Raw genomic sequence first — 14507 nt, forward strand, 5'->3', positions numbered from 1 at the left:
GCCGGCTCCGGGTCCCCGCGGGCCCCGCGCCCCCCGCCGGCTCCGGGTCCCCGCGAGCCCCGCGCCCCCCGCCGGCTCCGGCTCCCTGCGGCGGCGGCGCGGCGCCCTCGCTAAAGGCCCCGGGGCCTGGGCGGGACGCGCACGAGCCGGTCCCCAGACGGCATCTTGGGGGTGGGCGCGGGCAGAGGACTTTTTAAAACTTCTAAAGGACCCCGTGGACCAAGTTAGCAGACAGATGATACGACGAGGGAATATATTTGTAATGAGGGATTAATATTGTCAGTATAATTTTCAAAAAAAGTTACGACCATGACTATTACAAAATAGAATGAAAATGTGTCAAAGGTTTTATTCAACTCATTACGTAGGCAATTATTATAATGATGTCTGGTTTAAAGGCAATTTAATAAAGCAGTGTTCAAATAAGACGGCTAAATAGCTTAAAGATTGGGTGGTTTCATAGAGTGACCCAGCCTTATGCATCTGAGCCTTGGCACTCTCATCCCCACTCCAGAAAAAAGAAATTGTTTATAATGAATTTCCAAGAGCAACTTAACTATTTATTTGTGACAGACCTCTCTCTGGCTATAGTATCTGGAGATAAAGTATCAGATGTAGAAGTGGCAGAAACAATGTAATTGCACCCAGTGTGTCAGGGATTCAAGAGCTCTCTCTCTGTCTCTGTCTCTCTCTTTTTCTCCCTCTCTCTGTCTCTGTCTCTGTCTCTGTCTCTGTCTCTCTCTCTCTCTCCTTCTCCCCCTCTCTCCCCCTTCCCCCTCCTCCCCATTCCCATTGCTATTGTCTCCTGATACATCCACCTGTCAACTCAGCTTTCCCACATTGGCTCCATCCTCGGACAGGCTCTTTCTTCATGATGATGCCTTCCTTGGGCATCGAGTACAACCCCCGAGGAAGTTTAGGTCGCTCACTCATGCAGATAGGTCCTGGTAAAGGATCCCCAAGCTTGATTTCACACCCGCCCCTAGGGCAGAGCTACTGAAGTCGCATGACCAGCCTGAACTAGTGACCCCAACTTCCCCCAAAAGGAGAAGAGGTATTTTGTTCCTCAAGAAAGAGAAGGAGATGTAAGGCCCAAAGCCCAGAGCTGCTAGTTAGTATTCTGCAATGTTGACAACAGCTGCAGGAAAAGACTTCCGAGAACTTTATGGGGCACGCTTAGAGTTCTAGAAAAGCCAGCCTCAGGTCACACTATTTCCCCCTCTTCGTATAATTAACATGAATCTTATTTGCAGTATCATTTACTGCCAATTTTTACTGTTAACTGAAGGTGAGATTCAACCTTCACTTCACACTGTTGAAGTTACCGTAGGTTAAGTGACTTGGCCGTGTGCATTAGTTACCTATTGCTGTGGGAAGTGACTCCAAAATTTAGGAGCTTAAAACAACAACAAATAATAATGATAAGGTAATCAGTATTGCACAGCTTCTGTGGATCAGGGATTCAGGAGTCTCAGCTGGGTGATTCTGGCTCAGGGTCTCTCAGGAGGTTGCAGTCATCTGAAGGATTTTTTTTTTTTGAAAGCTTGGCTGATGCTGGAGGATCTGATTCTAAGCTAACTTCCATGCCTGGTGGCGAGAGACTTGAGTGTTTCTGCTGGCTGTTGGCTGAAGGCCTCAGTTACTCGACACTGTGTCCCTCCATAGAGCTTCTTGTGGATACTCACAGCAGGGCAACTGGCTTCCCCCAGGCCAAGTCTGTGTGGGGCAGAGGGAGGGAGAGGAAGGGGAAGAGGGGAGGGGAGGGGAAGGGGAGGGAGGGGGAGGGAGGGAGAGTAGAGCCAGCATTAAGAGGAAGAAGCCACAGTGCCTTTACATGACTTAATTGTTCAGTGACACTTCTTCCACCTTCTGTCCCTTAGAAACAAGGTACTAAATACAGCCTGCGTTCAAGGGGAGAAAAATTAGGCTTCCCCTTTTGAAGGGAGGAGTCCATTCTCTGACCACAAATTATTTATATTCCTCTCACATGCAAAATGCATTCCCTTCCTCTCAAGAACCCCCAAAAGTCTCATCCCTTTAGAACATTGGCTTGAAATCCAAAATGTTGCATCTAAATTAGCTCTTGGCATGGATAAGGCTCCTTGGATGTGTTCTCAGCTCTCCTCCAGTAAAGTTCTCTTAATCTGAAGACCTGGGAACTAAAGAGACAAGTTACCGGCCCCCCATCCGATGCATGTAAAATGTGATGTGGGACAGACATAGGATATCCACTACAGATGGTTCTGCTCAAAAGAGGCGTCCCGGGGCCTGTAGCAATTCCCGAATCCAGCCATGCAGATGATGGAAGTTCCCTGATTAGGTTACAGAGCCTGGAATAATCTCCATGGCTCTTGACTCCCCTCTCTGGGCTTTCGGCTCTGCCTTCTGACCGATCTTTCCTTTTTTATGAAAGTAGTATGGGTTTGCAGCTGAGTCGATTTTTTTTTTCTCGGTCTGCTTTTTACTTGTAGAATGTTGGGGTGCAAAGACCTTTTTTCGTTTGGTTCTGTCCCCATCCCTTTCCGTTCAAACGAGCAGTGTTTCTGCTGATACAATTCTGGTGAAAACCGTTGATTCCCCGGGTATCTCACCAAGGTTCATGCCCCTAGAGAAAAGCGACACCCCCATCTCTTCAAGGCCTGCGGTTCTCCACCTTGGGCCTCTCTGGGGGTGGCGTCCGTAGCAGCCCTGCAGTGTAGCTGGAAGGCTGTCAGGCATGCCCCCGGAATATTTAGACGGATACGGTCCCACTGGCAGATGCTCAGGCAGCAAAGAGATCTTCCTGAGGCCTCAAGGGGCTTTCCGGGCGCAGCCTCGGCTTCGCGTTTGCACCGTGTTTTCCTGAGAGTGCCCGGACTCGGCGCGTGCCTGAAGGCCGACCCGTCACCTTGGTGTCGCCGGCTGCCCAGCCTGGAAATGTCTACCAGGGGTCAAGCCCTGGCTGCTTCCACTTCGCTCCTCTTGCCCCTTGCCCGTTGGCAGAGCAGGACGATGCAGCTGGGAGCGCCTTGAGCACCCAGCCGGGAATCTGAGACGCGGGCTCGCTAGGCAGGCACAGCGGCCACCGTGTCGCTCGCGTCTCCGCTGTGACAGAAGGGGGACCTCACGCCGCGTGCCGGCAGGATTTTCCTTCCTCTCCTGTAGGTGGGCTTCCTGAGCCCCCCTCCCGCAGTGCTCACGGCCCTGTGCCCACTAACCCTGCCCGCACCGCCTAATTCCAGAATCGCGCCCACATGTTAGGTGTCTGCCGTGGCATCAAAATTGGTCTTTATTACCTGCCGCTGTGTAACAATTGCAGACGCTCAAGGGACGCATACAGTTACAATGCTGATGCAGTGCTGCTTCCCTCCGAAACCAGCGAAGGTGCGTGACGTCCACTCCTCACTGCCTCAGCTCACAATATTGTTAATCTTTTTCAATTCTGTAAGCTGCTTTTGTAGCACCTTATTTATTTTCTGTGAATTTAACATAATATCTTTCATTGAATTTATTGAAATGACGTTGGTTAATAAAATTATATGGGTTTCAGGTGCACAGTTCTTTTAACGCATCATCTGTGGATTGTATTGTGTGTTCACCACCCCGTGTAGGCTGTTTTAATTAGTACGTAATTACTTGTGAGGTTGAATAAAAACCATTTTATCTCTCCTGCTAAGAGCCTCCTCACATCTTTTGGGTTGTTTTCTTTCTCTAGTGACTTGTATGGGTGATTTTTAAATTACAGATATTCATCTGTCCTGTATATTGCAAATATTTTCTCCTGGGCCATCAATTCTCTCTCATCTTCATTTACATGGTACTTTATCTTACAACGGTTTTAATTTCTTTTGAGATTTAATCTGTCAATTTTCCTTTTAAGGCTTCAGGATTTATCTTGATTAGGACTGAAATATTATAAACATTCTCTGTTTAGCCTAATGCTTTTGTTTCTTACTTGCATGCTTTACTCCAGCTGATGTTTATTTCTGTGAATAGTTAAGGTGAGGCTGTGAGGAAAGCGCAGGGTTAGGGAGCATATAACACGGAGTCGCTTTCACCAGCATTATGGAGGTTGGAGCCTGGAAAGACTGTTCTTGCTCTAACTGGCCTGGAACTTAGACCTTTTGAACCTTCCAGTCCTGTGTTATCACCTGGATATACATCCAGACAAATCCTAGATCTCCAGGTGACCCTCTGGTTAACCCCAGGAAGGATCACATGTCCAAACCACCTGACGTCCACCAGACACCCGTTATCCAGACCACGGCACATGACCAGACCTCCGGCCCTCGCTCTCTGGACCGCCTGGCATCCGTCCTCTGGACTGCCTGATAGCCCACTGATAATCCTGCTAGACCAACCCTAGGGCTAAGAATGCAGGGGTGGTTCTTCTCAAACATGCATTTTTTATTAAAAGAACTTGACTTTTCCTTCTTCTTGGGAACACCCCTGGGTTTTTGCCTACCTGTGTTCCCAGTTGGGAAAATCTAAGACCCTTCAATAAATCACTTATTATTTATTTGTAGCAAGAGCCTCCCGTCTCTGAGTTCATACAACAGCTGTAACTTTTCCCCTCCAAATGGACAGCCAATCATCAAAATGCCATGCACCGAATAAAACATTCTTTCTTCACTGGTTTAGAACCTTTCCTATACTTTATTCTGAATTATTTTTTAAAAAATTAAACTTTTTTTCAAATACAGTTGACGTTAAATATTATATTATTTTCAGGTGCGTGACAGTGATTAGACATTTATATAACTTACGAGGTGATCACCCCAATAAACCTAGTGCCCCCTGACACCGTACACAGGTATTACAATACTATTGATTATATTCCCTGTGCTGTCCTCCTGACTAGTTTCCAACTGCCGATTTGTACTACTTTTTTTTAAGTGTTAAGGTCTTTTTTTTTTTAAGATTTTTTAGTTGATTTTTAGAAAGAGAGGAAGGGAGAAGGAGAGAGAGAGAAACATCCCTTTGTTGACTCCTACATGTGCCCAGATTGGGGCCGGGATCGAACCTGCAACCGAGGTGCATGCTTTTGACCAGAGATCAAACCCGTGACCCTTAGGTCCAGGGGCCAACTCTAACCACTGAGCCAAACCAGCCAGGGCCCACATCTTCGTGTCCATTCATCTTTTGATCGGTGACTAAAGGCTGCTGTGATGCCACAAAATGCGAAGATCCACAAGAAGCTAAATTTCTAAGGCTTCTAAAACCCAAATCTCTAGATTGGGGGCCGAGGTTATGCTTGTGACTGCCTGTCTCCGACCGTCCTAACGTGTCCCTGCCTTACCCTCCACCCCCCTCCCACAGACAGTGCTGGGAGGGGAGGCCTTCTGAGTGTGGAGGAATCCCATACGGCAGGGGACTGGGGACTGGAACAGAAAAGGGGCGGAATTTGATGTGTGTAAAGGAACCAGGGAGTGAGAGAGGACACGTCTCAGGCAAAAAACAGCGGCACTAGCTGCTCGGGCCAGGGTCCGAGAGGAGGGCTCTGCCTCTGGGCCTGCGCTCGGCCTGCCTGCCCTCCACCCAGAGAGGCCTAGAGAGGCGGGGACTTTGTCTTCAGCGGGAGAGCAAAGTTCTTAGGGGTCAGAGGTTGGCATATGCGTCTTTGTTTTTAAGACTTTAAGACATACTGTCCTGAGTGTTCTTCAGAAGGGGGTAATGGTGTATGTCCTACCCTCCACCGCGAGGATGCCCCCCTGTCCGCGCACTCCGGGTCCCCTCATTAGTAACAGTCCCAGAGCAAAGAGAAGCCTCCCCCTGCAGGCGAAGATGCTGCTGTTTCCATAGTTGGATGTTTGTCTTTTAACTTGGACAATGAGCTGGAAAATTTCAGCAGTTTTGCCAAGTTGTCTCCCACCACCACCCCATCCCTTGTTCAGAAGTTTTAAAACCTCTTTCTCTCAACCTTTGTGTTTACGGGGTCTTCTTTGGCTTTTAAGTTTTCCCAGCTTGAAATCAGATTCTAGATTTAGTTTTTACTTATATTTGTGTTTTTCTAGCTATTTGATGGTTTTATTTTTATACTTAACACAAATCTATCGAGACCTGATTTTGGCAAATTTTTTGATGTGGGGAATCTAACTTATTTGTTACCAAATGGTCAACAGCTTGTGTCAGCACCATTTATTCAATATTCTATCTTAAAGTAATCCAACTTTTAAAAATTAAAAGCAAAGGAGTGTTATTTCTCTATCTAGGTCTTTCTTACATGCCTTCACTTTCATAGGTCCTTCACTGATATGTGTTCTTCTTTTCACTGACTGCAAACCACAACTCCGCCTGCCTCGGGAGCTCTCGACTCCCAACAGTTCTGCTTAGAAACGAATTCTCAGCGTTGCTTCTGGCTTGCCCCTTAATTTCACACAGTATGTGTGTCTGGGGTGTCAGCATTAGAGCGTGAGCCCAAGAGAAGTCAGACTGCACAGGATTAGAAACATGTCACCTCTCTAGTTGGACAATCGATTCTAGGTCGGCAGCCTAGATGCCCACGTGAATCTGTGGGCCTCGGTTTACTCAATTGTAAATTGGCAGAGGAGCTTGTGAGCTTGAAGAATGTGCTTAAAAAAGAACTTATTTTGTTAAATATTGCAGGCAGGGCTGAGGGGTTCAAAAAAATAGTGGTGGTGGAAAGGGGAGGTTACTTCAGTAAGCCTCAAAAAGCCTGAGCTGGGAGTCCTCGCTTAGCCATTTTAATAGCAGTGTAGCCTTGGGGAAATGGTTTAACTTCTGCTAGTTTTTCCCCATTGGCAGTAAAATGAGACTTTTTTTGACATAGGACCAAATCAGTCACAAAAGGTGAACTATAACTGGTTAATAAATTTCTGGAAAGATGTACCAACCTCAGTGGCAACCAAAGATATGTAAATTAATATAATAGTGAGATACAATTTTTTACTGAAAATTAAGAAATATTTTTAAAATTTTCCACTGAGTGCTGGTGAGGGCATGTGTATGGTTAAATGGGCACTTTGGGAGTAGACTGGTACAGTCCTTTTGGGAAGCAATCTTGCAATTAAGCACCTTAAAACATTCATTCTGTTTGGACCAGCAGTTTCACCTCTAGTAATTTAGCCTAAAAAAAAAAAATCCACCTTAGATACAGACAAAGATTTATACATAAAAATGTTCAATGCAGAGTGATTGACAAGAGGGAAATCTCACTACTGGGCAGGACAGTAAGAACCTAGGAAAGTCCCAGGCAAGCGAAGCGGATGGGGAAACCGAGACAGAAAATCAAACAGGGCCGAACAGCTTGAGCGGCTTGCAGCCAGCTTGTGAATGGCAAGATCTTATCTTCCACAGCCAAGGACGCTGAGAGCAAACGGTTTATGCCTCCTCCCAACCAGAGAATACACAGCTTAAATCACCCCCGTCGGGGAGATAGAGAGCAGAGACCCAAGGAATGCCATTTGTGCAGCTAGACCCACAGACAGGGGAAGTCTGGGGGCATTTGGATGGTATCACTTGAGGGGGGATGTTAGGCAGATGGATAGCTGTTAGGGCAGGAGGAGGGAAGGGGGAAAAGTGAGTTTATCTCACCCACTGAACAAAGAAGGCAGCAGTCTTGAGACTTGCCAAGAGAAAATTGCCAGGTGTTCTCATAAATTGTGGGAAAAGCCAAACAATGTGAAAGGGGAGCTTTGAAATCTAGTCTTTGTGGCAGGGGAACCTTGAAACCTGTAGGGGGAAATGTGTAAACCCTTGAACCCCCACCAGGCGGGCACTCAGACTAGCCGAGTGGCTTGCTTGTGCTTTATGCCAACTGTATTCTTAATAAATTCGCTTGCTTTGCTTGAACACTGCTGTCTGTCACTCGTCTGAGTTCTTTCTTGAGAGCGTGACAAGAGCTGAGGAAGGGCGAGCCAGCCCCCTTTGACTCGGGCGTGTCTCCAGTAACAGATTTTATATGACTTAATTCATTTAGATTTTTGCTTAGATGACACCCGCAGAGAAATCCAAAACAAAGTGAGCAAAGTGTTTCCTTATCAGAAATATGGAAGTAAATTATCGCCTGAGCCGCGCAGCCCCCCAGCTCCAAAGGGCCTGGGAATCGGCTGCTGGGGAAAGGACCGGAGCTGCTGTGATCGGCTCACACTGGTCAGGATTCATTACTCGGGGCTGCACACACCGTTTGAGTAAAATCCAGGTCTTTTTCTAAAAAAGAAAATGTTTTCATTGATTTCAGAGAGAGGAAGGGAGAGGGAGAGAGAGAGAAACGTCAGTGATGAGGGAGTCATCAGTCGGCTGCCCCCTGCACGCCCCTGCTGGGGACGGAGCCCAAACCCGGCAGGTGCCCCCACCCGGAATAAAACCGTGACCTCGAGGATCAAGGGCTGACACTCAACCACTGAGCCACACCGGCTGGGCTAAAATCCAGGTCGTGGCTGCTGGGCACGTGTGGGCCCCTTAGGTGGAGGCCTCTGTGTCACACGTGCCCTTTCCTCTCGCTTCCTTCCCAATGACCGTGGTTTCTTTGACCAAGGTCAGAGTCCCTCCTCTCCCTTTGACTCTGGCTCCTGTGGAAATTTCCTCTATGAGTTGTGCACAGAAAACTTCCCCTCATTGCCCCCTCACCCTTTACCCTGGGGGCAAAAGAGCATTATTTCTAAGATCAGAGCCTTCTTTGACTTCAGAGATATGCTACTAAATTCCAGATCTTTATCAAGCATTTAAGGTTCAGATTTCATTGATTCCCATGGAAAGGCCATTTCCCGGGTTGAGGAAGAGCATTCAGGCTCAGGTGCCAATAGGGCAATTCTGGCTTTTGCTCAAGGCCTCTAGTGTTGAGTGTTGGCTGATTGAAAAGATCAGAGAGAAAGGACTTAGCACCATCCTTGGTTTTTGCCAGGGCAGGAGCGAGAGGGGCTATTCCACAGCCCTGGGGGCTACACCTCCTCTCCAGGCTCCCCACCCCCACTTGCTCTCTATTCACAGTCACTGGTGCCCCCGAGTCTTTCCTCACCCCCCGCTTCCTTCCTTGTGCTTTCTCTTCTCTTGCTGGCCAGGACCTCATATGTCCCCTTGTGACCCCTTTGAGTTCAGACTGGCCTGGGGCACCCCTTCATCCTTTCTGTAATTTTCCAGGGCAGACAAGTCCCCTTGTTCCCTCCTGGCTCAGCCTCACCTGCTCCCTCCTGGGGATCCTGTGCTTTCCAGTGTGTTCTAGGATTAATGTGTCCCTGGCCCTGCCCATGGCTGGTTGGACAGACAGAGAAATCAGCCTTGCATGTTCTGTTCCTAATTTTGCTATGAACTTTGTGAGGTTTTAGGCAGGTGACTTAATTACTCTGACAAGATTAATACTGTGCTGGGAAATCATTTTGAAATTCAATATTTTTAAAGTACCTTGGGACTTACACAAATATTACATAAGTACCAAAGACATGCTTCCCTCTGTTCTAAAAGTACCTTTCATCCGTGAGAGCTTTTAAATATGATGTAAGGAAATATTAACATACAACCTAACACTAAAAAAACAATTGATTAAAAAATGGGCAGAGGACCTGAGTGGACATTTCTCCAAAGAGGACATACAAGTGGCCAACAGACATATAAAAAGATGCTCAGCATCACTAATCATCAGGGAAATGCAAACTAAAACCACAATGAGATATCACCTCACACTTGTCAACAAACAACTGTTGGCAATGATGTGGAAAAAGGGGAACCTTAGGCACTGTTAGTGGGAATGCAGACTGGTGCAGCCACTATGAAAAATAGCATGGAGGTTCCTCAAAAAAATTAAAAACAGAACTACCACATGATCCAGCAGTTTCACTTCTGGGTATCCAGCCAAAGAAATCCAAAATGTTAATTTGAAAGGGTATATGCACCCCTATGCTCATTGCAACATTACTTACAATAGCCAAGATCTGGAAGCAGCCTGTGTTCATTGATAGACGATTGGATAAAGGAGAAGTGGAGTATACAATGGAGTATTTCTTGGCCATAAAAAATGAAATCTTGACATTTGCAACAACATGGACAGACCTAGAAGGAATGATGCTAAGTGAAATAAGTCAGACAGAGAAAGACAAATGCCATATAATTCACTTTCTATGGCATCTAAAGACAAAATAAAGGAACAAACAAAACAGAAACAAGATTCAGAGAACAAATGGATGGCTGTGGGGTTGGGGGAAGGGTAAAAAAAGGTAAAGAGATTAAGATTACACTTATAGCCTGGCCAGCGTGGCTTAGCGGTTGAGCACTGACCTAGGATCCAGGAGTTTGAGGTTCGATTCCCTGTCAGGGCACATGCCTGGGTTGTGGGCTCGATGCCCAGTCAGGGGAATGCAGGAGGCAGCTGATCAATGACTTTCTCATCATTGATGTTTCTCTCTCTGTCTCTCTCTCTCTCTGTCTCTCTCTCCCTTTCTCTCTCTGAAATCAGTAAAAAGATATATTTTTTTAAAAAAAGATTACACTTATAAAAACAGTAATGTACAGCATAGGGAACATAGTCAATGATATTATAATAACTATGTGTGGTGTCAGGTGGGTATTAGACCTATTGGCGTGATCACTTCAGAACATATATAAATGTCTAATCACTATGTTGTACACCTGAAATTACTATAATATATGTCAACTGTAATTGAAAAATAAAAAATTAAAAGAATAAAGAACTGTCTTTTTAAAAATAAAGTTAAATGGAAAAGAAGGCTGCATGTTGCGCCGGCTTGGAACACCTTGGGGCAGAAGCCCCGGTCTTCTGGTGGGAACGGCACCCGGTTCGTCACACTGTGAAGCTTGAAGGCACAGTCCCCAAAACTGCCCTCACTTCTGACACCAACTGCAAGTTTGTGGGAGGGGTTCCTGAAAACCACCTCTGTTTTGTTTTTTTAAATTCCAACCAAAGGATATTTTTTTTCTACTGCTTTTTCACAGAGAGCGGAAAAGAGAGAGAGAGAAACATCGATGTGAGAGAGACACATTGATTGGTTGCCTTCCTCACCACCCCAACTGGGGTGGGGATCGAGCCTGCAACCGAGGCACGTGTCCTTGGCTGGAATCGAACTTGGGACACTTTGGTCCGAGAGCCGACTCTCTAACCACTGAGCCAAACTAGCCAGGGCCCACATCTTCGTGTCCATTCATCTTTTGATTGGTGACTAAAGGCTGCTGTGATGCCACAAAATGCAAAGATCCACAAGAATTTCTAAGGCTTCTAAAACCCAAATCTCTAGATTGGGGGCCGAGGTTATGCTGGTGACTGCCTGTCTCCTACCGTCCTAACGTGTCCCTGCCTTACCCTCCACCCCCCTCCCACAGGCAGTCCTGGGAGGGGAGGCCTTCTGAGTGTGGAGGAATCCCATACGGCAGGGGACTGGGGACTGGAACAGAAAAGGGGCTGAATTTGATGTGTGTAAAGGAACCAGGGAGTGAGAGAGGACACGTCTCAGGCAAAAAGCAGTGGCACTAGCTGCTCGGGCCAGGGTCTAAGAGGAGGGCTCTGCCTCTGGGCCTGCGCTCGGCCTGCCCGCCCTCCGCCCAGAGAGGCCTAGAGAGGCGGGGACTTTGTCTTCTGCGGGAGAGCAAAGTTCTTAGGCCTTAGAGGTTGGCATTGGGTTCTCTCCCCTGCCAGAGGCGTTCAGTCTGGTCTGTTGCTTCAGAGGTTAGGGGACACAAGAGGTTAGAGGGCATGGAATGAGGGTCCACTTCTCACTGTGCCCTGCAGGCAGCTGGCACTTGAGTAAGCGTTCTGGGCAGTGTTGGCATTAAGGACTGTGTGGTGTGGTGTGTGTAGGCCCAGAAAGCTCAGCCAGAAGCCTGCAGAGGGTGCTCAACAGGAAGTTCTTCCTTTGCTGCAGACGTGCTGATTAGCTGAGGGAGCCGCGGGCTGCTCTGGGGAGCTGCCCCAGCTGAGCAAGGGGACGTGCACCGTGCATGGCCTGCAGGTGCACCACAGGCAGGGACACGAGGGGAGACGCGGTGACTCTCTTACCAGTTCATGGTGGCATGAGGCCGGAGCAGGTTGGGCGGGGGGTATGGCCTGAAAACAAGCATCACAGCCACTGGGAGAAGATCAGACAGGGGCCTCCATGGGAACAAACCCCAAGGACCTCATCAGCCCTGAGTCTCAGCGTGAGAAGAGAGGCAGGAGGAACCAACAGCAAAGGAGTGGCCAGACTCCCCATGAGCAAGAAGTACTTTCCTAATATCCAGCAAGGAATCCTCCTGTTATAGAGAGTGAACCTGAGAGCCAAGAAGCAGCTCCGAGAGTGCTAGGCCCAGGGGTTCTCAGCCTCCCCATGCAGCAGGCTCGCCTCGGGAGCTTAGGGAAAACAGCGATGCTTGCGTGCTGGCTCAGATCTGCTAAATAAGAATCATCAAGGGTAAGACGTGGGTGATTTTTTTACACAACTTCGTTGAGTATAATTGATATACAATAAACTACATATATTTAAGTGTACAGTTTGGTAAGTTTTAGGTATGTAACGGGAACAGTCACTACAAGCAAGATAATGGATATTTCCATCACCCCCAAATGTTTCTTCCGGTCCCTTCTTCCTGTCCCTGCCCTCCCTATCCCCATCTCAGCCCACCTCACCTCCTATCCAGACACCTGCTGACCTTTCTGTCACCATAGATCAGTTTGCATTTTCTGGAATTTTATAGAAATGGAATCACATGTTCTCTCCTTTGGTCTTGTTTTTCACTTAGCATAATTCTGTTGAGATTCATGCATGTTGCAGCATGTGTCAATAGTCCATTCTTATTTATTGCTGCCTAGTACTCCATTGTATGGATATACCACAATCGGTTTATCCATTTACCAGCTGATGGACATTTGGGTTATTGCCAGTGCTCCAGGGGCTCAGCAGAGGTGAAGCCCCATCTGGGTAGGACGAATGAGGAGACATAGGATTTCTACTGGCCCTGGAGCACTCGGTTGGTGATATTCTCACGGCACTGTCATCCCTTCTTACGGCTGGTATTTTATCATCAGGTTTTCTGTGTACTGCCCTAGTCCTGAGGACAGCAGGAATCCCCCCCCCCCCCGCCCCCAGCTGTAGAGCACTTCCAGCACTGCACGGGGTAAGCGCTTGTTCCTGGGGCTCCAGCCCGTCTCTCTGCATCCCCGCTACCTGCTTATTCTTTTCCTCAGTCCCTCACTCATCCCCCCCAACTGCACATGGACACAGTCACTTTTCTTCCTCTTATGAGGCCTCCAACTTCCCCTCTGCCCAGTTTATGTTCAGACCACATTGCCTGTCCTGAAAATCCCTCCCTCTCTTCTCTGCCGGCCTCCTTGGCACCTCCCACCCCCCTACCCTGCTTATCAGCATTCGACAGTCAGCATGGTGTTGGTCCAGGAAGAGGCAAACGGATCGATGACATAGAATTGATAGCCCTGAAACAGACCCTAGTGGATACAAGGATTTAGCACGTGTGGAGGAGGCTCCACAGGTTGGGGCAGGAGAGAGGAGAGTCAGTAATGGCACAGGAACAACTGATGAGCTCCTTGGGGGGAAAATCAATTTAGATAATTATCTCAGCCCTTCCAAAATGAATTCCAGATTTATGGATGAGGTAAGTTTTAAAAACCTAGGAGAAATCGAAAGTGAATATTAGTAAATCTCTGCAGAGGGCGGGCTGTCTCCCTCTCAGCTTAGATTTGGGTGATGCTCATAAAAGAAAAAAGTCAGTAGTTTTAAACAAATCTGTTAAACTTTTGCTTGTCAAAAAGTAACCCAAATTAAAATGCACTCTTTGAACTTAAAAAAAAAATATTGTGGCAAATACAGCTACTAATGGCATAATATATTTCCTATATAAAGTGCTCACATAGACCAATAAACATTTTATAGAAAAACTGCCAGAGGACGCATCCAAATAAGGGAATGCAGTTGGTTAATGAACATATGGACAAAAGTTCAACCTTATTTGCTGCACTCAAATATGTGTACAATTAAAAAGGAATGAGACATGACCCTTTGTAGGTTAAATTACTCAAGATTAAAAACAACTTGAGCACCTAACGAATGACACTATAGCTACCTACGCTTGATCACGCCCTGTGTGTTGTAGGTGCTCTGCTCACAGCCAGAGGCTCCTGGGGGTAAGCAGAGTTATCCCTTTAAGAGCCCTGCAACCATTATGCCAGCCCCGCAAGGTACATAGGATTGGTCTTATTTTACAGATGAGAAAAATGAGGCTCAGAAAGGCACTGCCAGGATTTGAACTGCACGTGGCCTAAGTACACATCCTGTTCTCACCCGACCTGGGCCGGTGGCCTCTGCAATTCTCTCACCTGGTGGAGAGGAAGGCGGCTACTCCTGGGAGAGCTGCTTCCCCCTTCCCCTCCTTCCCCAACCCCCAACCCACGAGGAAGATGGACAACAGGTTATAAGAAAACAGAATAAGGACCGAGAAGAAAAAAGCAGAATTCAAAATCTAAGGACAAAGCGCAGAGAAAAACAAAACGAAACCAGCTGCTGGAAGAGGCACGTCGGAGGGCTGCTGTCCCTTCCCAATCCGCCCCTTGTGGGTAGCGGGTGTCATACACC

The sequence above is a fragment of the Miniopterus schreibersii genome, assembly GCF_964146895.1.
Source record: "Miniopterus schreibersii genome assembly, chromosome: 3".
Classification (NCBI taxonomy): Eukaryota; Metazoa; Chordata; class Mammalia; order Chiroptera; family Miniopteridae; genus Miniopterus; species Miniopterus schreibersii.